The sequence below is a fragment of the Condylura cristata genome, unplaced genomic scaffold (assembly GCF_000260355.1).
Source record: "Condylura cristata isolate star-nosed mole 26May11 unplaced genomic scaffold, ConCri1.0 scaffold00003, whole genome shotgun sequence".
In the NCBI taxonomy this organism is placed as follows: domain Eukaryota; kingdom Metazoa; phylum Chordata; class Mammalia; order Eulipotyphla; family Talpidae; genus Condylura; species Condylura cristata.
In genome coordinates, this window is record NW_004567104.1 from 38,394,005 (window position 1) to 38,417,922 (window position 23,918).

A 23,918-nucleotide genomic window follows, 5' to 3' on the forward strand; every position below is an offset into this window, starting at 1 on the left:
TTCTAATGAAATGGTCTCTTTCTAATTCTAGATATTCTACCTATAACCCACCTAGAATTGCTTCTGAAGTTTTCTTGACATTCCATCAATTGAATCAAGTTTATAATCCAAAAAAACAAAAACAAAAAAAACACTACTATAAGGCTCTCGTGGGCAGAGTTGGAATGTAGAGGGGGAAAAAAATGATAGTGGGTATCTGTTACCTATCTAATTTTACAATCTCTTATGATTTAAATCTGTTGTCCCAAAACTCACATATACACATCTGACAAATAGTTATTGAGTATTTATTGTATATCAGGCAGTAAACTGGACCCTGATTATAGTGTGCTTATTAACAAAGTAACATGGCCTCTGTGGAATGAAGAACCTAGTGGAGAAGAGAAAGAATAAATACATAAATCAATAATCACATGAATAATTCAAACTATTATATTTGTCACAAAAGAATAAAATAATGGAGGGGTCTGTCTCAGGAACAATGGTCAGTGGAGGCCATTCAGAGTCAGTGGAAGCATCGCACAATTGGTTAGGAATTGCAGAACTCTCTCAGGGAACTCTGTGTTCAACTGCTACTATATTAGGTGTTTGTTAACAAGTGGGATGGCTTTGTATTCATTCACCCCTGTCCACTCTGGGGCCAAGTCCACCAGGTTTCCTAATATGTTGTAAACATTTACAATTCAGATTCTCATCACTTAGCTCTGTACTGATTAAAGAAAAATAGAAAAAAGTAAAAAAATCGGGTGGAAACATAGTCCTTTAAAAAGTTTGAAAAAGAACTTGTGTAGGAATTTAATTACTTTAATTTTTATGTTGTTATTTTTCTTGATTATCAGGAATATATGTAACATTATTAAATCATTGTATGAACATTATTTAAGTCATGCCAACTATTTATTGGGTGCTTGTGCTTAGCACTAGAGATGTAATGGTGAATAATATGAAACTCCTGTTCCCATGTTTGTAGTCTTATTTTTTGTTTGTTTGTTTGTGCAGTATGATGATTATTACAAGATTAAACATAGAGCATCAAAAAAGCAGGTAATATCTCATCCCCAACCCCAAGAATGTGTACAAGCATGTCAGAATTTTTGCACTCCCCAAGAGTAACGAATTCCATTTGATAGTCACAGCTTCAAAATGAGAGGGTTTTGAAAATATAATTACTGTTTATCTAAATTTCAGTTGTGTTCATTTTCTTAACTACTCTTAACCTTTATGTGAGAAATTAAGTTTTAAAAAATCATCTATTAAAAAATCATTTACTTAATAACTATGAAATATAAATTATGGGAAAGTGTAATTATTAAGTTATTATATTTTAGATCAGGTTTCTAAGTTCAAGTTCATCATGTTTACACATAAAATTGATATTAAATTGTCCTATTTTAAGTGATAGCCATTATTCTAGAAAATTCAAATATATAATTTTTATTAGCTTTTTTTTTAAAATGCATTTTATAGCTTTTTTACAGTTGATCTGACCTAAGGTCTAGACAGACCAACTGTGTTCTTGGGTGAAAGGATAGGCATTTATCTTTTGATTTCTTTCCTTCCTTATTGCAATTTATCTGTTTCCAGTTAGCAGAATTGATAGATAACTGTTGCTTCTCATATTTAGTCTTTATGATAGAAAGATAAATTTTAGAGTTAAAGGCTAAATCTTGCTTAGTAATTTACAAAAATAAGTATAATTAACAAGGTTTTTCAGGTTTACTTTTACAATGACAGTTTTCCTTACACTTTATAGGTTTTCTGTTCAGATAAGTTGCAGAAGTCAGGACACCTCAATTTTTAACAATTAAATTGACTTTCTTGGTTATTAAAGTCTACATTTTATAATAACAATATTATAATGATAGAACACTAAGCTCAGTAATGAGTCTAGAAGAAGTAATATATATTAAGTAAAATAAAAGTATTTTGAATTACATAGTGTCTTTTCAAGATAGGTAAATTTTTAAGTTTAAAACACTTAAAATGTTACTAAGAGTGGGCCTGCCCTGCTGGCACAGCAGGTTGGAGCTCTGCACTGTGAAGCTAAGCCAAGCAGTGGTGACTTCAGTGCGAGTTCGATTCCCATCCCCAAGGTGACCCACATGGCGTGGCAGACCTCTCCTTGCTCCCCTGCTGCTCCCCTCAGCAGTGTACTTCATCAATCCACCTGTTCTGCTCCCCACTTTGTTTCTGGTGAATCCTCTCGCTGCCCCTGCATCTCTGGCTATTCCCCAATTCTGTATGTATAAATAAATAAATCTTTTTTGAAAGGTTACTAAGAGTGCTTGTCACAAGGGAATTTTTCTTCTTTAGTTTAAAGTTAGGTTCAATAACACTTACGGAGTTATTGCTCCTGTAGACCCTTTTCAGGGCCTTAGCTTAATAAACTGTGAGATTTATTCATGGTTCAAAGTAACCCCCTCTTCCATCTCCTGACAGACGCAAACAATATGGACTGTAGCTAATTTTCTGTACTTTGTACCATCCGTTAGAATCTATTCATTCCCATTGTGGAACACACTTGTGCCAATCTGGGAATAAAAATTACTTTAAATAATCCTCTATATTATATCTTTCTATATTTTATCTTTCTCTGCAGTATTGTTAGTAGTAACTTCACTCTCAGTGAGCCAAACAATTCTAGGGATAATATAATCTGTGGTTTTCTGAAGGCATCATTTCACATTTCTGGATCTATGTTGTCCACAAAATCAAAACAGAAATATGGATTCAGGAAACATAAGAATGCATTCACTCATTTATTAAAACCCCTAGAGAAAAAGTGATTGTAATCTTTTTAACTTATATTTGCAAATCTTGCATTCTGTGTGTTCTCACGTCACTTGTAGAAACTACAAAAAACTACAGAACAAAAAAGTGATGCTGCCCACATGTGATTGATGAGCCCACAGCACATTGGTTTGATTCTAGTTGAATAATTGCATTCATTTCATTCTTTTTTTTTTTTTAAAGATTTATTTATTTATTCATACAGAACTGCGGTACAGGCCAGAGGCTCAGGGGCGGTGAGAGGCAGATCGACGAAGTACACTGCTGAGGGGAGCAGCGGGCGGGTCAGGAGAGGTCTGCCACGCCATGTGGTCACCTTTGGGGCAGGTGGGAATGGAACTCATGCGGAAGTGGCTTTAGCTTCTCAGTGCTGTGCTTTAACCCGCTACTCCACCAGGGAGGGCCTCATTTCATTCTTATTTTCTAGTTCCTGATTGTTTCAGTTAAGTTTAGAGGAATATTCTTTATTTTCCTTTAGAAAAATAGCCAGTTTTCTGCACAGGTCACTTACATACTGCCTTTTCAGTAACAGGAATAGTGCTTGCAAAGACTGGTTAGGGTTGCTTATTGTAGCTGTTGATATTGTTAGCATATTTCCTGATTCAGAGACATTCTGTGAACATCCAGCACATGACTGGCTATTGGAAAAGCTGTGGGAGGTAGAGTAATAGTTTAAACAAGCTGTCAGCATTAGGTATATTCTCACTCACTGCTTAACTTAGTTCCTTTGTTCAAAGGGGCAGATTTCCTCTCCTTTTCTCATACAACTAGGACAGTACCCATGCTCCTATTTAGCAAAACTTATTTTGTAGGAGACACTGGGCTAGTTGCTTTACATTCTTGGAATATGTAATGCCCACAAACAATCCTATAGAGCAGGTAGTGTGATTTGCATTTTACAGACAGGAAAACTCTAACTCTCTCAAGATCACACAATTAAAGAAAGGGAATCAGAATTCCACTCCAGGTTTGTCTGACGTCAAAGGCTAATCATTTAACCACAGTCCTGCTTCATATAACTCTGTGGCTGTCCAGAACTCTGTGAGTCTCAGATCTACAGATCATTGATCACACGAATAGCTTCTGTTTGTGCTTGGCACCGCTTCATACAAGCTGACCCCATGATGGAACCTCAGAACCATTTTGTGACACTGGCTTCAGAGGGGCATGTGCCAGCTATGGTTCCTTGTCTCAGGGAAACTGAATTACTATTGTAAAAACTTCTACTCGGAATCATTTTTCTGCATACCAAAAATAGTTTTCCTCCTCCACCTCTGGTTGATTAGGTGTCCTTTCAGCACTGGGCTGTCCACTGTTGCTTTCCTTTTATTCCCCTGGTGGTGGTGTCCCAACAGTTTCTTTGGCAGGGTTAGCAAGTAACTCACTTATTTGTTTTGGTTGCCAATAAATAACTCTAGCCTGTTAATAATTGTGCATATGTTTTATGTGACCTTAGATAACCTAGATGATTTTACACATCTGGCATCCAAGATTGGATCAATATTATTTCATACCTGCTTTCCTATTATATAAGTATTAATAAAAAATATTTCGCATATAGAAAAAGTTAAAGTTTGAAACAGTTTACTAAGGTATCTTATAAGTGATGCATACTTATATACTATTGGCTTTTTATTGTTACCTAAATATTAGTATTTTCTCAATAATACAAAAGAATAACTCTGGTACTGTTTTCTTGCTTCAAAATATACCAAATATGTTACAAATGCCTTAAATTGTACTGTGTTTACATTTTTATGTATGTTGAATATATATGTATACATATATTTGTATGTGTATGTATTTTTAAAGACTAGGAACAGTTTTGGTTTCACAACAAAATTAATGGAAAGGTATATATACAGATTTCTAGTATTTTTCAATTGTTAGCTCTGAATGTAAAATATATTCTGATTTATCTTTTACTATATTATAATGCCAAACACAGCACTATACGATAATACCAAACATACAATAGCTACTTACTGAACAACTAATAGATGGTCATTAAACTTGTTGACTTAGTGACTAAATTAGTCTATACTTGGTTGAACAGATTTGTGACCCTAAGTTGTTCTTGCCATCATTTCACTATGCATAATTAAAGAAGTTTTACTAAGATGATTAAAAATGTGTTATTGAATTAACCAGTGTAGATTTTAGAGCATTGGGATGAAGTGACCTTGGTTGTACCCCTATGAGGATGTATTTTTCAGGGTAGGTATGCTTAGTGGATTTTATGTATTACTGAATTAATTTACTTCACTTAGGAAGGTTAGATTTGTGATTTCCATATGTTACTGTAGAAATTTTTTCTTTTACCCTATCCTGCCAACTAATATCCTTTTTCCATTATGAAAATACTTATTTTTGCACAGATTATTTATTGTGTCAATTAACCATATGTGAAAGTAAAATTAAAAAAAATTAAAATCATAATCTTATTACCCAAATATAGTCCCTTAGTATTTCCTTTTTTCTTAATCCATGCAGTTTCATAATGTCCATGTATTTTACACCCTAGATATTTTCATATATGTGTATGTATATATGCATGCATGCATATATATGTATACACACATGCATACATACATCTATATATATATGGTGAATCCTCTCACCACCCCTGCATCTCTGGCCTGTACCCCAGTTCTGTATGCATAAATAAATAAACCTTTAAAAAATAATTAGCAGCTCACACACTGCCATCAGAAGTGCATGAAAGTAGTGTTCTGTTGAACTATCATCAAAGTTGACTTTTCTGTGGACTGTTAGGCAAGTATTAGCTAGACCTATATACTTTAATATGTAACTGCCATCCACTGTGCTTAGAAGTAAATAAATTGAACACTTCAGTTACTTTCATAAAGAATTATGATATGTTTTCAAGGGTCACAGGAGTATGGAGTCTGGCTAAGACAATACAGTTTCCACCTCCATGCAGCTATTTTGAGGATTACTTCTAAAGTCTGCATACCTTTGCTTAGGCTGGGCTTATGTCTTCTCCAGGACTGAAATCTGCTATATTGGCAGTGTTCTAAAGTTTGTTGGCTGGTGTAACTGTAGCATTCTCTTTTGTAGGGGCTTAATCTCATTTACTGTTAAGTTAGTCAACACTCAAGTTTTATTTATTAATGAATTTTTCATGTCATCACCTCTATAAACCACCTTTCTTCTTCACCAATAGTCTATCCAAACTGAGTGCAGATGAATTCTGAGTTGTTTCACTTTAGAGAATATTAGTCATATTTGTATTAGGAAGGCAATACTCTTGGAAGTATACCCCCAAAATAATCATTTTGAAGTGTTTGATTCATCCTCTAGTGAAAGCATTTGCACTTCTGAGACCATGGTAAATCTTAGTTCCTTGCTGGTGCTGGGTTTAGATAACTCTTCTAAAGGATTTTTTGTGTATATATTCACACATAGGAGTTTATGGTGATCTTATGGGGGAAGTGTAGACATTAAATTAATTACCTATTTAATCACTACAGTGTTCCCTACTGCTTTACAGAAAATGGCTAAGCATATATAGTGACTCCACTTAGAATATGTCTTACTTATCTGATGTATTTGCTTTGTATTTCAGAGTACCTGATAAGTTACTAGTCTTCTGTGCCCCATAGAGCTGCTCAGGTATGTATGTGACTTACCGATAGTTATGTAAATCTATGTATGTAATAACAAGTTACTACATTTTTGTGTACTAAAATTGCTTATAGATTTCATAATGTGAAAATGTTAATTTTAAGTACTTAATATCAACAGCTTCTTAAAGATAGCATGTTTTATATATATCTTGTGTTTTACACTGTTGTAAGAATTAAATAAATGTTTTTAAGATTTGAAAAGGCAGAATAATTTGAATTATAAGCATTCATTTGAAGAGATTAGAGTTCTTATGAAACTATTAGTAAAGTGACTGCTGGGGGTCAAGTTGCAAAGCCACTGTTTCTGATATTGTTTTATTTTCAACATTTTCAAGCTTTTTTTTTTTTTTTTTTCCTGCTTGGAAGTTTATTTTCTGTTGTGGTTGCTTTAGGTAAAGAGCTGTTGTTGCAGATGTACTGTCTGCTGCACTGTCTCAAGCACTAGAGGAATGGAAAAAAATGTTTGCACCTGTTTAAAATCTCAGCCTGCGGTGTTGTGGTTCCTGGGCAACAGGCAGGAATTCTCAAAAGCTTGGTTGCACCTGCTCAATTGTTGCTTGCAGCTGTGTCATATGAGTGGGGACACAGAGAAGCTTGTTAGCATTTGCTTGTGCTATTACGTATTTTGTGTACTCTGAGCTTGAAAAAATCCTCTTATTTGACGTAGACCTTGAACTTGTATTGGCTTATCAAACTCACTGGCTTGAGCTCACAACTATTTTCTCTAAATCTTCATTCCAAGTCTCAGTATTTTTTAATAACGGTTGACTGCTCAAAATAATATGCATGCTAACTTTTTTGAAGGATACTTAAGAAGAGTAGATCTGTTTAGATAACTGGGTAGGCAGTGCTTTTTTGTCCTAGTAGAGACAATTTGTATTTGGCTCAATTTTACTATGTTGGCAATCCCATCGTAGGAGGCTGGATATAGTTATTGATCCACTTAGCTGAACAGATTTGAAAGCATTTGGCTATTAGTGGACACATGGGGCACGTTCAGAAAATTTAAGCATATATTGTGAGATGATTTCTTGATGTGTGCATATATCTCTAATGTAGTTAGGTAGAAGAGAGAAAATGAAAGTGAAATTAAAATATGAAAAAATGAAAATAAAATGATGATCCCCAACAGGGGTTAAAATCCAGATATAGACTTTAAGGACAAACTTACCTTCATTTTCATCAAATCCTAGTCATTGCAATTTTTTCCTAAATATTGCAGTTAGTGACATTTAGTTTCTTTTAGCTTCTATCACTATATAAAATTTTTGTATTTGTAATATAGACAAGCTAGGTTATTTCTTATACTAGTTAGGTATAAACTTATAGAAATGCAACATAAAAATGGCAATTCAATATAAGATATTGGTTAAAAATATTATTTGACAGTACCAATTTCGTGATGTTGAAAACTTATTCCAATGACTTACATCGTTTATAATACTAAATACTGAGAGTATTTAGCACCATCTGTATCTAGTGTCTTGTGATATATTACTATTTAGAATTTTATATAGTATTTTTTCAGTATTTAGTAAAATAGAATTCTAGAGCTGAAGTGTCCTTTTATTTAACCATTTCAATCTGCTTTTCAAAATAAGTCACCACAGCGTGAATTTAAGTAATCTCTTTGAGGGTAGGAAACAGATAATAAGGATTGACCATATCTCTGTAACATATAGTCTCCTCCATAGTAAGTGTTCAGTACATGTTGAACAAATGCATAGGTGAAAACAATGCTACTTGGTGTTGTGTTAGGGACTGAGGGATGGAAGTTCCTAGATGCTCGTTATTTATATATTTTAAATGGGTCTTGGTGGACTTCCATTATTTTTTTAAGCTTCTAGACAGAGATAAAATCACTGATAAATTCTAGACTGAAATGAAAAATGAGTATGTAAGAATTGATTAGTCATTGTAATCAAGAATTGCACACTGTGATATATTTTGTACTCACTTTGACTATGAGAAAATTGTAGTATTCCCAATTGTAGTATTCCCATACAGAGGCATTCAATAAAAATGACTGGTATTAGTCACCTTGTAAATACTTTGCACATAGAAATAAACAAATCCTCTGTTACATGATTGATTACATAGGTTTCCTGAGCCAGCAACTTCTTTTTCTCCTCTCTCTCTCTCTCTTTTTTTTTTTTCTCTCTCTACTGAAAACAGAAAAAAAAAAAAAAAAGTTTGAGTTTCTTTTGGTTAGGTAAGAGTATATACTTTTAAATAGCTGTTGCTGTTTGGGGAAACAGAAATAATGGGCCTTTATTTACTATATACATGTTTATAATTATGCTTTCTATTATTCATTTTATCTGTAACAAGTAGAGATAAAGTCAAGTAGAGATAGACTGATCATTAAGATCTAGGTCAGATAGAAAAAGTTACATCTGTGTATCATGAGGTAGTGCATAAGAATTGAAGAGGTTGCATAATGATCCAGTATCTATAGCATCAAAACATCTTGTCTGGGTCTCTCCTGGTGGCACAACAGGTTAAAGCTCAGCATTATGAAACTATCCCATGCTGCAGCCAGGGAGGTGACCCACATGGCACTGCAGACCTCTCCTGTCCTGCCTGCTGCTCCCCTCAGCAGTGGTTTTCATACAATCTGCCTGTTCTGCTTCCCACTATGTCTGGAGAATCTTCTCACCCCTGTACTTCTAACCTGTACCCTAGTTATGATATGCATAAATAAATGAATTCTAAACAAAACCGGGATTTAATTTAAAACAAACAAATATATCTTGTCTGAGCCTTGGGATTTTGATCCCACTGTTGGATGATATTAATGTATATTGTTACTTTGGAAGTACATTTCATCTGGAAATGTATTTTCTTCCACCTTAATTTACAATAGTGGGTACGAGGTCAATATCAAAGATATACTGCCTTTCTCCCCCCAAATCTTGACGGCTAAATTGAACTGCATTCCTCTGTTTGATCACATGATAAATGTAAAATTCTGAATGCCATGCTTAGCACAGAGCAAGTGCTCAATAAATCTTAGCTGCACTACTAGTATTTCTTTAGCCACTAACATCATTATTATTTCTCAGATACTAAAGAAAGATAGTAGGGATCTGATTTCAGCACTGTCAGATACATTTTCTTAACAATTCTATCCCATTACCTCCTCTTCAAGGGCTTTAGAAGAGATTTAGAACATGAAAGGACAGTAATAGGCATCTATCTACCATGTTTAATTTATACATGATTAGGAAATCATATATTTCATATACTTTCCAGAGTTATAGAATATAGTTAGGTAAGAGATACATGATTTGAACTATTGGTCTAGCATGAGATACCACATTTGGAAAAATATTAGAATTAATGTATTTCCTACCATTGGAAACTTGATTATTTATCTCCAGGAAGTAAATTGACTACGTAAAATTGCTGAAATAGTAATAATAAAACTGATCGCCACTGTACTGCATCTAAAGTACTTACAAGTGTTCTCAGAAAAAAACTCGTTTCAGATAACTTGAATCTTTCCATTCCTGTTTGTGAAAAACATTGATTTCTTTGTAAGAAGAATAAACCAAGTCAGGTTTTGCAAGATGTCTGGTATCTATGTGGTTTCCAGTGTTTTAAAGAAGTCTGTGAATACTTTAAATAAGTTATTTTGGAAGGGATTTGAAATCTGTTGCCTGAGTTTAGACTTAGGAACTTTGGAATCCAATGACCTGCCCTGAAATAGAAATTCCACAGATTAGTAGCTGTGTGATTCACCTGACCAAGGCTGCCAAACTTTCCTAAGCCTTAAATTTTTTTGTTTATGATATGGTGATAACCACATCCACCTTTTTAATGGTTAATGTGAGAACTAAAGTAGATTAGACATACAAAATACTTTATTTAGTGAATGACATCCACTGTATTTCCTAGATTTTAATTTTCTTCTCTCCTCTTTTGCTAAAATATGGAAGTTATGATGGACAGCCCAGAAATTTGGAGGAAGTGTGGGATTCAGTTATTAAAAAAAAGTTAATTTGGACAAAATTTGTTCTTTAATGATAGTGGCTGGCTTGGTACCTCAGTGCAGCCTAGTTAGAGCCCACTTTTTACGTACTATAAAAGAATGTGTCTATTTGAAGGAAAACTTAAAATGAGGATAACCACATTCACTTCAAGGTCTGCTGCTAACAGAATGTGCCTTGCAATGGAAGGGCTATTGATATACTTCCTGACAACCGTCGCCTCTCCTTTGTATGTCACTTATCCTTATAAACAATCTCTAACAAATAGTGAAGAGCTCTTACTTGCCAATTGAGTCATGTTCTGATATGCACTGTAATGAACTGAAGATAGTTCTCTTGGCAACATTTCCACAATCTAAGCATCCCTAAGTTTAGTGATAATAGTTGACAATGAATAGGTGGCTATATAAAATTTTACTTTTTTATTAAGGAAAATTTATCTGGTAAATATCCTGATAACCTCCTATGAAACTCCCTCAATAATTGACAAGTAAATTTTTGATTTTGATTTTACTTTAATTACCTTTAATAAAAACTAGGTGATCTTAATTACAGTAAACTGTGTTCAGTCAGTCCATTTATACTGTAGCACCATCTTTCTGAACAATAAAGGTGAAAACAATAGACAATAAATGGAGTAAACCACTCCTTAACAGAGAAGTAAAGTTGACTGAACTAATGTCAGATGTACAGTTTTGACAATGACAAGGTAACATTGAGGAATAATGAAATTTTGTTTAATTGGGTATCAGTTTGCTGGAGTTGCTATAACAAAGTAGAACAAAATGGCCATTTTGTTTTTTCTTTTATTATTGTAGTCCCCATAGTTCACCCACACTGTATCATCCATGAACCATCACCCTTGCCCCTCTTTTGTCCTCACTCCTGCCTCTTTCTTTCTTGTATGCTCTAGTTCTATGGTCAGATTGCTAGTTCTGTCTTTTTCTTGACTTTTCATTTGTTTTCTCTATATCATGTACATAAGTGACACCATGCAATATTTCTCTTTCCTTTTGACTAATTTTGGCTAATATAATCCTTTCTAGCTCCATACAAATTGCTGCAAATTACATGAGTTTGTCTTTTTGGATAGCTGGATAATATTCCATTGTAGAAATTTACCAAAAATTTTAATCCAGTCATCTATTTTGGGTTGTTTCAATACCTTGCCTATTGTAAATGGTGCTGCAATAAACATAGCAGTGCAAATTTTCTTTCAAATTAATGTTTCAGGGTAGATTTCTAGGAGTGGAATTGCTAGATTATACGGTGGATCCATTTTTAGTCTCCTGAGGAAGCTCTACATACCTTTCCATAGTGGCTGGACACAATAGGTATTTTAAATGTAAGTTTACTTTCTCTCTGTATCTGTTCACAACATCTTCCCTTGAGGTATAGCTACCTCTGTGTACAAATTTCCTTTTATTCTAAGGTCACCATTCATTGTGTATTAGGATTCTCTCTATCTCATTTTAACTTGATTACCTCTACATATAGCTAAATAAGGTCACACTTGGGCTGACCATATATTTTTGAAAGAGATACAATTCATCTTATAGCCATTGGGTAAATAACAGTTAACATTTATTGAATGACTTTTATATTCCTTATATTTAATATATATTGTTGATAATTCATACATCAGTGTATTAGATGATTGTTATTTTTCCCATTATAGAGGAAAGAATACCTATATTCAAAAAGCATAAGATTCGTTCAAGATCATATAATAAGTAAATGTTAATTGCTGGGTTATGAAACCTAGAATTCCTTTGATAGATATTTCATATCAACTCATATTTAGGAAAATATTTTGAGTGTTTAAGGGATTTTGGTGGTTGTTTTGTCATTAGGGCTTGAGCCAAAAGATATTTTATCCACCAGAAATGCTGCAGTATACCTTTTTCATAATTACCCAATGTTGACTACCTACATACTCATTTCTGAAGTTTTTGCTGACCATTATCTTTGAAGGCTTGGTATTTTAGATTTTGGATAGGTTAGATTCTGAACATAGACTGCATTGGTTGATTCTTGGCCCCAGTTTGTACGATTGGTATTGAAAGCCAGCTCATACATAGCTTTGGCTATTCTGCTTTTCTTTTTTCTCTTTCATTCCCTCATCTCAGGTTTTAACATAATAGCTTATGATTCCTCTTAATTTTCTTTTACAGTCACTGCTATGAGTGATAAACATTGAAAAGGACTAGATATGAGTCATAACAAAATCCAGAATACATGAAAGTCAGTGATCCTGTAGGTATTTACTTTAAAGTTCCCACCCTCTTGTTACTTCACTCACACTAAAAGAGCAAGAAACGTTGTGGTATTGTGTTCTTTAACTTCCCGATCTTACCAGTAAAATTATTTCTTACTTTGAAGTTTTAAAGCAGAACTTACTTGTGACCCAGTTTCTCTAATAATTCTCTTAAGTAACCCTTGTACTCATTTTAGAAGACTTTTTTTTCCACCCACTGTCTGTCTAGCCTGGTTTAAAATTTTTATATATGTACTTTTAAAAAATTGATTAGCTGGAGAACTGCCCATTCCTCTGTGCTGTATAATAAGGATTTAAAAACTGCACACTGAATTCTGTATAGTGTAATTAAAACTGACCCACATTTGGACCTGAGTACACCAGGACTTAGCCAAACTTGCCATGAGCTGAGTTCTGGTGGCAGATGGGAACTAATGAGGACACACTCCACTCCAGAATTTCCCAGCTGCTTGGCCCCTTTTTGTACAAACAAGGTTTGGAGCGAAGTCCGGATCCCAAGAGCATGTTCTGTAAATGTGCTGTACCCGATGATTTGGGAAATGTTCTCACAAAATCAGGCTATTTCAAGGTATCCTTAAGAACTCGGATACTGTCAGAATTTGAACATGAAAACTTAAAGGAGTCTTTTGTGTTCTCGCCAGCCAATGTTTATTTTTAAGGTGGATTAAAATTGCATTTTCATCACATATTTTTCCTGTGCCTGGGTATAGAAAGATCCTTATTTCAAACCTGGCTATGTGCAGGTGGTTGTCTCAGGATCGTCTAGGACTCCTTGCAACCTATGGATCTCTTCAACTTGTTTGATGTCCTGGGACTATTCAGGCAGATGTAATTGAATCAGTTTGAAGCAGCTGTAGCTGGCATGTGGTCTCTCAGATTGCTAGCACCTGCTTGTTTTTTTGCAACTCACTAGAGTGAGAGAAGTGCCAAAACCAGCATTGGTCTTGGAGCAGATAAAGCACTTCAGATCCTATATCCCTTTCTCCTTCCAACCTAGTCACATCATCACTGGTGCCTAAATTAATAAAACCCCTCTTCATGATTATGTCTGAGGTAACTTTTCCTTCTCATTCTTCCAAACATTTAGATCCTGACAGTACTGACCATGATAGTCCAAAAAACTAAGAGAGTATAATGGTGATCAGGTGGCTTTGGGGCTCTCTTATCATTAGACAACTGGGTAGCCTGTGGTTTGCAGAATCATTTAAATGAGTGCACCAAATTCATTTGCTGTTCCAGCACAGTCTTGTTGGCACAGAGAGTGAGCAGTTAATGTATAACAAACTGTGAGCTGTTATGGAATATGATAAATAAATTTGCTTAGCGGGGGGGGGGGGATGTGAAATGGAACTATTTCATGTAACTCTAAACTAACCAACATGGATTTCTTCAGCATATACTATGTGGAAGAAGATGCACTTTGCTAAAACAAGGATTAAAAATCTAGGAGATAATATATATACTATATATTTTTTAAGCTTTATTTATTTATGCATACAGAACTGGGGTACAGGCCAGAGGTGTAGAGGTGTAGGTGAGAGGATTCACCAGAGACAGAGTGGGGAGCAGAACAGGTTGATTGATGAAGTACACTGCTGAGGGGAACAGAGAGCTTGTCAAGGGAGGTCTGCCATGCCATGTGGGTCCCTCTGGGGCCAGGGGTGGAACTCATGCTGAAGTAGCTTTAGCCTCTTAGTCCTGTGCTTTAATTTGCTGCACCCCCAGTGAGGGCCTTATACTATATTTTTAAAAGATATTTATTGAGAATGTTTATAAATATGTTTAAATCAATATAAAAGTACTTGTTTATCTTATCTTTGTTCCACTATATTACTTACAGACATGTACATAGTTATTAAATATTATTAACTTCCCAATCTTTAATTGAACCAGGAGGTAGCAAAGACAGCATTTTTACTGAAATCTTTAGTTTGTCTTACAAAGTCCCTTTAAGATGCTTTTAATTTGCCAGTCTTTTGAAAGAAGCCAAGAGAAAATCTCAAGTTTATGAACAATAGAAGGAATGAATCCAAAAACTATAATTTAATTACCACTAATTAGCAAATATCTGTTTTACAAGGTATAGCTGTATTGTATGGACGTGAAGAAATATATATGGCCCCGGACTACACACAACTTACATGAACAGGCAGAATTTAAAAAAATAAATAAAGTAAGATACTTTCATCATTAAATACATGCTGTAAATTTAGTGGAAAATGAACACCATAAAAGTAAAAATAAAAAATCATCAGTCACTCTTGTTAAATAAATTCTGTAGACCTAGTGTCCCTTTGCTCCACTTCACTGCCCAATAAGACATCACTAAGTCATCAGGGTTCTCTCTGCCACTGAACTAGAACTTGAAGACAACAATTTGGACAATTATTAACATTGATGGAAGTCAGGTGTAAGGTGAAACCATTTACCATGGCTAGAAAAACAATTAAGTGTTGAAATTTTTCAGTAGAGTTAGAAACTTCAGTGAGCTAAAAGGTAAGATATAGGACTAAAACTAGGAAGGTTTTGATAAAACATGAAACACAGAACTTAAGTAATGAAAAGTAGGTCATTTTCAATCTGAGAAGTATTATCAACAAATGAGTTAACTTTGGAATTATGTAGTATATGCAAGGATAATGCATGACAGACCTCATTTGTAAATAGATAAGAGGTTATATAATTATCACATTTTAATGTTTTTTTCTCCTCTGCTAGACTGTAAACTACATTGAAATATTATATAATTAATTATTTAAAAATACCTCCACAGAGATATTCACTGAGTCTGCTATCTGAACAAGGTTTCTCATTTGCTTCCAAAGGATCTTATTCTTTTCCTTCATTGTATATAATTCACATGACAGTTTTGGGAGCACCTTCTTTCTACTAGATTTTTTTTTTTTAAGATTTTATTTATTTGTGCATACAGAACTGGGGTACGGGCCAGAGGCTCAGGGGCGGTGACAGGCTTCATCAGAGACAGAGTGGGGAACAGAACAGGCCGATCGATGAAGTACACTGCTGAGGGGAGCAGCGGGTGGGCGGGTTAGGAGAGGTCTGCCAGGCCATGTGGATCACCTCCGGGGCAGGCGGGAATCAAACTCATGCGGAAGTGGCTTTAGATTCTCAGTGCTGTGCTTTAACCCGCTGCGCCACCAGGGAGGGCCCTCTACCAGATTATTTTTTTTTGAAATACTATAATAGTCTATTTTTCCATCATTTTTGCATTTTTCCATCTCAGTTGTAATCCCCGTAGGCTTCCCATCACCCAATTACCCATGTGACATCACCATGGTCCAATGCACTTCCCTCCCCCCACTGTTTTTGATCCCATTCCCCACTCTACCCTCATAAAATGTCTGATATATAGCTGTTTATTATTATTATTTTCTCACCTGGTTCATTATACCTGTGCTAGGAGTGAACCCACCCTGTTTTTTTTTTTTTTTTTTTCCTTTTCTTTTGGGCTTTTTTCACTAAGCATGATCTTTTCCAGCTCCATCCATATTGCTGCAAAAGGCATGTGTTTATTTATTTTTTTGGTTGTTGAGTAATATTCCATTGTGTATATGTACGACATCTTTTTTTTAACCCAGTCATCCACTTTTGGGCATTTGGGCTCTTTCCATGTCTTTCCAACTGTAAATAAAGCAGCAATAAACATGGAGGTTCTGCCAGATTTTATATTAAAAATTAAGGGAGATTTAAGATTTTGTTCTATATATTTAGATAAAATCAATAATTTTTTAAAATGTGATTTTGATTTTTATAGTTATGATAGCATCACAATGATTTGAGGGATTTCTGCATTAACTATAGTATTTAAGAATTTTATTATGTATTCCTGATTTCAGGGAACAAAGAGATAACTATTATAGTGGAAAGAGCATGAGGTTTAGAGATCTGAAGTAAGTTTCTTATTGGTCATGAGATATCAGTTAGCTCTCATGTGTTGGCTCCATTTATTCATCTGTAAATTAGAGGTTACAGTATACCACAGCACTCTGAAAGGAAAACTGGCTTCACCTCCCATCTTCCTCCTTTACTTCCTCTGCCATCATCATAATCCTCCTCTGAAGCCATATAATACGATGTTTAACATGGTGTACAATATAGCTTCTTCTTTTTCCATCCCTTTTATTATTTGTTCAGGAGCTCACATATTTACCAATGCAGTTAGAATAAAGAATTATGCTTATCTTAAAAAACAAAGAAATTTAGGAAATATTTTATAACCTAACCATTACTAATTTTACTGTTAATTGCTTCTCGATAAGTTATTTCATTATATCAATATTTGTTATTAATAATTTATATAACTAAAGTAACTTTTACACTGATTGATTTTAAACATTGCCATTTTTTGTGTTTTATTCACTTATTTGTTCAGTCAATGAAAATTATTCTAGCTATTAATCTAACTATATTCACTTTCTAATTAAATATATAAATACCTTAGTTTTCTGTATCTACTTTGTTCTAAGCTTTAAAGTATTAAAAGTCAATGTTTCAGAAAACAATTCAAATATAAAGTGGTTCACCTCTGAGTTGTAATAGCCACTTATTCTCACCTTTAAAATATTTGGTAAATGAATAGTTGGCTAACAAAAGTTATTAAACTAAACAAGTAAATTAGTTTACTAATAGTGATTATTACACATCTCCTAGGATGAAATAAAAAAGAAAAGTAATTATTAGGTGTTACCTAAAGTGATAATTCCTTCCATCATTCATGCTTTGGACATGTAATGTTTAATGATGAATATCTCCATATATCACTTATAATTTTGAAGGTCTTTGTGGGAGTTTATGAAAATAATATCCAATTTTCTTAAGACATACATTGATGATAAAGTGAAAATGTGTGAATAGATCTTTTATCCCTCAGCTATGTTTTATTAATGGTATTCAAACTTTTTATGCTCTTTACTATTCTCATTTTTTCTTAAGACTACCAAAACAAGATTGTGACTATTTAAGGGTAAAAAATGTAAATGAGTTAGGGTCTTCTGAAGTAAATTTAAATACATGATGATCTGTACAGAAAACAGTAGACAAGCTGAAAATTTACTGAAACATTGCTTTTACAATATAATTTATTTAGTAAATAAGTGCTAAATTTGATATTACTTTTAAGAAATTATTCATTTTGTATCAGAAGTCAGTTCAAACATAATCTTTAGTTATGTTGATCTGATGTTTCAGACAAAGCAACCTATGCTTATAGGAGCGAGGAAAGGTTAATTCTTGGGTGAAAAGAAAATTGTCTTTTCCTGCTATATTTTGACATTTTTATATTACATTCAAATTTCCATTGATCAAAGTAGGTATATTTACTTTCTGAATCTAGTCTTTCAAAAGCATAAATAAGTTTTCATTGAATGGAAGATTTAATTTTTTTTTCAATTACGTGATTTTAATCACGCTTTTGCTATTGATCATGTACCATTGTATTTATTAATTATGTCAGTATGGCACTTGGATTGTTTAAAAATATAAATTTCATAATTAACTTTTTAAAAATGACCCACACCTGTTTCTGGCTTTCTTCAAAAGGTGGGATTAGAAGACGATTCTGTCAGTTGTGAATTTGAGGTCACTATTTTTATTTACAAAATTGATGTACCCGCTTCCACTTTTTTCATTCAAAAGGACTAAGGTTATGTCATTATCCTGAGGCTGCTGTAACAAATTACCACAAACTGAGTGCTGTAAAACAACAGATTTTTTTTTTGTCTCACAGTTCTGGAGTCCAGAAGTCCAAAATCAAGGTGCTGCAGGTCCGCAGTCTTTCTGAAGACCCAGGTAAGACTGTTTTTCTTGCCTTTTTCAGATTCTGGATTCCTTGGCTTTCCACTGTGTAACCTCAAATTCTACCTTTATCTTTACATGACTTTTCCCTCCTTTGTCTCATCTTCTTTTAGAATACCAACCTTTGAATTTAGGGTTCACCTTAAATCCAAGATTTTTTTATCTCAAGATCTCTCAGTGGTTATATTGGCTCAGACTACATTTCCCAACACTGTCACATTCTAAGGTCCAATATAGACATGAAGTTTTGGGGGACACATCAATCTACTACAGAGAGTAACCTTATTTTTCTGTAATAGTATGTCAGGCTTATTTAAATTATCACACTTTAATTCTTTCTTCCCTCTATGAATGACAAAGTTTACCTTTTCATCATTTATAGGATACTTGTTACCTTAGCACCTTGATATTGTTAATGGGTTTAATTGAATTACGAGTTAATCTCTTTTATACATTTTGGAACTACTAAAACTTGATTATAGATTATGAATTTGAGTCACATAATAAGTAATCAACAGGATTATAGTTACTCTGAAGATGCAGTACAAAATTAAAAATGAACTTGATGTTATACAGTTTTTTTTTTCATTTGGTGTGATACATGTTTATATTGAGGTACCAAATATACTTTTATAGTTCAGAGTAGTTTCAGGCTGCATAAATCATGAGATTTTAGAATTTTTTCCCATAATAATGTCTAGATACTGTAAACCAAGTATGCACCTCAAATTTATAGTGTTATAGAGTGACAAAAATGTGTGTCAAATAATTGCTCATTGAAACCATGAAATAATTGAATCTCTATATTTAGCAGACTTGAGCATTTTATTAATTAGATAAATATGATGCTGGCTGCATATAAAGATACACATCCATTAATTGATAACTGGAAATGATGAGTATCCAAGAGCAGATTGGTAAAGCAAGACTCAGCTCAGAGAGGTTAATTCTAACTTCATGTAGCCAGTATGTGACTAACACAGAATTTCAACTCAGTTGTCCCCAACTGGAATACCTGCATTGTTTCTACCTTTCCCAAGTTCATGTCCAAGGTGTTGAAATTGTTTTTCTTTTCTTGTAAGAGTATATTAGCATTAGGGATAGGGTAGACAGAGGAAGCAGATAATTAAATAGTCATTCCTAAAAGAATTGGAATAAATAGAAAACATTTGTTGGTCCTTACCCCCCAGGATATAAAATATTACAGAATTCTATTTAGAAACATTCATTTTACCAACAATTTGAATTTGAAAAAAAGATTAGTATAGTGATTATATGAATTATGACTTTCTCTACTAAAATTTCTTTAGTAGAGAATTTAACTTGGAGCTCTTCTAGTATACTTCTGGATAACACATAATTGTATATTCATAAGACAGAAGACAGAGGTAAGCATTAGACTTCCTGCCAAGGAGGTAGAAAGACAATATAAATGAAAATTAAAAAAAATAAATAACCTTTGAAATGTATTTAATATATTTAAATTTGAAAATGTGATTTTAATTTGCAAAATTACAATTTATACCCAAAATTTATTTTTTAAAAAGATTTATTTATTTATGCATGCAGAACTGGGGTACAGGCCAGAGGTGCAGGGGCGCTGAGAGGACTCACCAGAGACAGAGTGGGAAACAGAACAGGCTGGCTGACAAAGTACACTGCTGAGGGGAGCAGCAGGCGAATCAGGAGAGGTCTGACTCACCATGTGGATCACCTCTGGGGCAGGGGATTGAACTTATGTTGAAGTGGCTTTAGCTTCCCAGTGCTGTGCTTTAACCTGCTGCACCACCACGGAGGGCCTGGTGCATTTTTATTTTACCCATTTTAGCTTGGCCTATTCCTGTTGCTGTAATAACCAAAGGAAAAAAAAAAAAAACTACCTCTTTGCCACAGTACAGATTTCTTTTTTATTATGTGGTTAAAGTTATACCAGTTTCCGGCTAGTCTGGACATAGATTTCTCAACAAGAAAATCAGTATCTTAAACTTTGTGGAGGTAGTATGGTGGTAGTGAGTTTGGGAGGAAACAATAAACAAATGACAAATACATTTATAAGGTACATCTGGAAAGCAGTCGGTGCTATTCAGGAAGTAAAACAGGAAAAGTAGGGTAGAGAATAACTACGTGTGAGGTGTGGGGAAGTGTCATGGATGACTCTTTTGAAGAATTAATGCTTGATCTACGAAGCTGAATAAAATGAGCTAAGTAAGAGAATATCTGGATTAACAGAATTTGATATCTATATTCTTAGGTGTTGTTCAGAATTGTGCTCCCAAGGGGGTTACATGCAGAATAAAGGGGTAAGGAGATCATGTGTTGTGTGTGTTTGCTAACTATTAATGTACAGTTAGTTGATCTGCTTCAGGCATATGCAGTTGACTCCTTTTGTTCTGATAGCAAGACAAGCAGTAATAAACATTTGGGGATGGATTAATGATGCCTAACAGAATCTCCCTAAAATCTCAGTCTTGTTATTTGTGAAAGATAATAAGATAGTCTGGCCACACTGAAGGGACTAGATTCATTGTTGTGCTTATGTTTCCTTAAAAATTCCATTGCTTTGCCTACTCTGGCAGTAGGAACTGGTAGAGAAGCTGCAGGTATTCTTAAGCCATCATTTCTCTCTCCCTTTGGCAAATCATCTTTTCTAGGAGTAGTATCATCTGTTTTCCTATACAGAAAAAAATTGGAAATGAAAATGGAAGGCCAAATTGGATATCTACTTGTTTAAGTATTAATTCAAAATAAGTTAAGATTTAATACAGGACTTTTGATGAATATGAATTTTTTTGTTGAGGTAAGCACAGGAAATTTCTTCTTTTCATCTCTACTTTCAATCTGAAGCATACATTTCTCCAAAAACTCAATTCAAAACAAGTATTTATCCATAACTAGAAAAGGACATGTGGTGTTAATTATTGAAATTGATGCAATTTGATGGAATTTAATGTATGTAATCAATATTGTGTTCTTAGCATTATGGTTTTACCTTGACTTGATGGTATAACATGAAACAGTATTGCCATAACCCAAATTTATACTATATAAAAAATCAAAATAAAAAAGAAAGTCAAAAGTCTACTGTGAGCATTTGAAAAACATCCAAAAATAGCATTTCAGAAATCATTAGGCTTTAAGTGAGAGGGTTTACATTTTTTTTTTCTAGAGAAGCTAAAAACTTCCCAATAATTTTTTTTAAAGATTTATTTATTTGTGCATACAGAACTGGGGTACAGGCCAGAAGCTCAGGGGCGATGAGAAGCTTCACCAGAGACAGAGTAGGGAGCAGAACAGGCAGATTGACGAAGTATACTGCTAAGGGGAGCAGCGGGCGGGTCAGGAGAGGTCTGCCGGCCATGTGGTCACCTCCGGGGCAGGCATGGATTGAATTCATGGGAAGTGGCTTTAGCTTCTTAGTGCTGTGCTTTCACCCTCTGCGCCACCAGGGAGGGCCCCAATAAAATTTTTGAGAAGTTTTATCAACAATCTAATTTATAAGTCAGATTATTGTGTAACATTGAATACAGTTCATACCATAGAATCTTACAAATGTGCTTCCCATGTTTCTGTTCTTATTACAACATTGGAAACCAGAAATGAAGGAATAACTATTTTTTTTAAATGCCACAGGGCATTACTTTTAGTATGTAGCTTAGATGACTATATAATTCTCATCCAAACCATGTTTGAAACACTTTGATTTAAAAAAAAAAATCTGATCAAATGACAAGAATACTAAGTCACAATAGAAGAAGACCATTGGGTTTGTGGAACTTCAAGCACCACAAATTAAAAAGGATAGGGCATCCTCTTATAACTGGTCAGCAAGCACTGTGATGCTATAGATTTCAAATATTTTAGTATTGTGTATTTCAGGTTGTGTATTTGAGAATATATATCTGGGCTGTGGCTAGCTGGAAGTGCCAGTAAAGTAAATAAGTCATACACTTTCTGATCAGTCTTGTTTGGCATGTTTCAATACCTTGGCAGGGTTTATTGTTGAGACCCAGAGGGACTTGTACCATGTACCATGTATATATTATTTAAATTACTAGTTAGTTTATTCAGTTTATCCAACATGTTAGCTTATTAATTCTTTTCTATTGTTGTTAATACATGGCTACAATCAACCTATAAAATACCCGATAGCTATTTGTTATTTTAGTAGCTCTAGATGTTTATAATAAGTATTTAATTCTCAAACATTTTCCACCATCTTATATTGGATTTTTAAGACACAAAAGTATAAATGGTAACTGATAGAAATTTGCAGCTATCTTTTTAGTGTAATTCAATTATTTTATAGATGGGGAAATAGAAACTCTGAAGCTGATAGGTCTAGAAATGTGTAAAGTAAGAAATGTTGCTTTGGCCCTCCCTGATGGCGCAGTGGGTTAAAGCACAGCCCTGAGCCTAAGCCACTTCCGCATGAGTTCAATCCCCGCCTAACCGGAGGTGACCACATGGCGTGGCAGACCTCTCCTGACCCGCCCGCTGCTCCCCTCGGCAGTGTATTTCGTCAGTCTGCCTGTTATGCTCCCCACTCTGTCTCTGGTGAATACTCTCATCACCCCTGCGCCTCTGGGGCCTGTACCCCAGTTCTGTATGCGTAAATAAATAAATCTAAAAAAAAAAAAAGAAACGTTGCTATGTAATACTCTATTTCCATATAGTATACTTTTTACCACTTACTACTACTCTCCACAGTATTTTTAAAATACGCATACCTGGTAAAATTTTAAATGAAATGGCACACGAGGATATGGAATAAAAAGTATATCTTTGCTATTATATATTACTATTATGAGAGGAAACAGATTGAAGTGTATTTGTGTACAGAAATGTACCAATATTCCTATACTTTGAAAGCAGAGAAGGAATCATATTCAAGTTCTTTATGCTTTTTTCTTCTTAACATTATAACTTATTTTGTAGTAGTTGTGCTATAGTTTATTTTTCAGTATCTTAATTTTTGTTGTACTTTATTAAGTTACTGAAGTAGCGTTGGTTTACAAAACTGTATATTTTGCAGGAATACAGCTTCACACAATTAAATGTATGTTCCACATCACACACATCACCAGAGTTCTAGTTACCATCTATTCAACCTCCTCTCCCCATTCCTCCTACTCTTCATCTCCTTCTTTTCAGGTAACCAACATTCTGTTAAAAATCTAAAGTTCTCTTGTTTTGTTTGCTTATTCATTTGCTTTGTCTGTACGGTGCACATATGTTGAAATCATGTATACATGTAAGTGTATGTGTTTATATTTCATGTTCTTACATGAACTTTAGTAGCTATCTAATTGTTTTAATTTATGGATATAACGCTACCTAAATTATTGACATTTGGTTATTTCCAGTTTCTTTCCCCTTGAGTGGGTGTTATGAACA

General features: G+C 34.1%; 1 long non-coding RNA gene across 1 annotated transcript in view; it reads left to right on the forward strand.

The window, feature by feature from the left end:
* Window positions 1-23,918, forward strand: part of LOC105854337 — a 336,134-nt gene that overhangs the window by 131,280 nt on the left and 180,936 nt on the right. The window contains exons 3-4 of the long non-coding RNA XR_001146017.1: window positions 6,380-6,426; window positions 18,457-18,518. This is a non-coding gene — a long non-coding RNA (uncharacterized LOC105854337). The remainder of the gene's footprint in view (window positions 1-6,379; window positions 6,427-18,456; window positions 18,519-23,918) is intronic.